The sequence below is a fragment of the Limulus polyphemus genome, unplaced genomic scaffold (assembly GCF_000517525.1).
Source record: "Limulus polyphemus unplaced genomic scaffold, Limulus_polyphemus-2.1.2 Scaffold12456, whole genome shotgun sequence".
NCBI lineage: Eukaryota > Metazoa > Arthropoda > Merostomata > Xiphosura > Limulidae > Limulus > Limulus polyphemus.
Window position 1 is genome coordinate 10791 of NW_013678066.1, and position 1309 is coordinate 12099.

Genomic DNA, 1309 nt, shown 5'->3' on the forward strand with positions numbered 1-1309 from the left:
CCTCTCTGCCCTCACCTTACTACCACTTCACAAGCCAATTTCTCACACCCTCTCTACCCCTCACTTTACTACCACTTCACAAACCAATCTCTCACACCCTCTCTACCCCTCACCTTACTAACACTTCACAAACCAATCTCTCACACCCTTCCTCTACTAATTCTTCACAAACCAAAGACAATCTCTAAGACCCTGTACTATCCATTCAATAATCAACGATGATCTCGAGGCTCCTCCCCGCCCCTATTGAAATAGGGGTCTATCTACAGAAGTTGGTCTTGCAGTATATAAAAACCTAACATAAATATGAGATTTCCAAATAAAACATAGAATATTATTTTCACATAATCAAACATATTATCATTTTTCTCATTTCCTTCTTCTTTATTTAACCCTTAATGTGAAAACATCATGTTTACCGTCACGGACCATTTCAGGATACTTCCGGACCACAGAATGGAGAATACAGAATGTGGATAGATTGCCGTATATAAAGTAATTATTTACAAATCATAAGTCGTATACGACGTGGAAAACGACCAATCACACACCGCCAGGTCCGTATCCGCACGGACCGTATCCATTCTTGTTTTCTTAAACATGTTTAACTTATCATGTAGAAGATCAGTCTAAACGGCACTTAAACATTTTAAAGTTATGATGTAGAAGATCAATATAAAGGGTACTTAAACATTTTAAAGTTATGATGTAGAAGATCAGTCTAAACGGTGCTTAACCATTTTTAACTTATGATGTAGAAGATCAGTCTAAACGGTACTTAACCTTTTTTAACTTATGATGTAGAAGATCAATCTAAACGGTACTTAACCATTTTAAAGTTATGATGTAGAAGATCAGTCTAAACGGTACTTAAACATTTTAAAGTTATGATGTAGAAGATCAGTCTAAACGGTGCTTAACCATTTTTAACTTATGATGTAGAAGATCAGTCTAAACGGTGCTTAACCATTTTTAACTTATGATGTAGAAGATCAGTCTAAACGGTACTTAACCATTTTTAACTTATGATGTAAAAGATCAATCTAAACGGTACTTAACCTTTTTTTTATCTTGGTTAATTCGATTCATTTTTTTTTCCGGAACGTCAAATTATCCTTAAAACCTTCTGGTTTGTCTTTGTAGATGCCGAATTCCATTCCCAGCAAGATTCGACAAATAAAGAAACCGACGATCCGTCTGAGACTGAGGTCCCTCAAAATGAGCCATAAAGTTTCTTGCTTCTTGTAACCACGATCATGGCTTTAGTCTTAGTTGTTGAAATACAGTTCTTTATAAAAAAAAAAAAAAG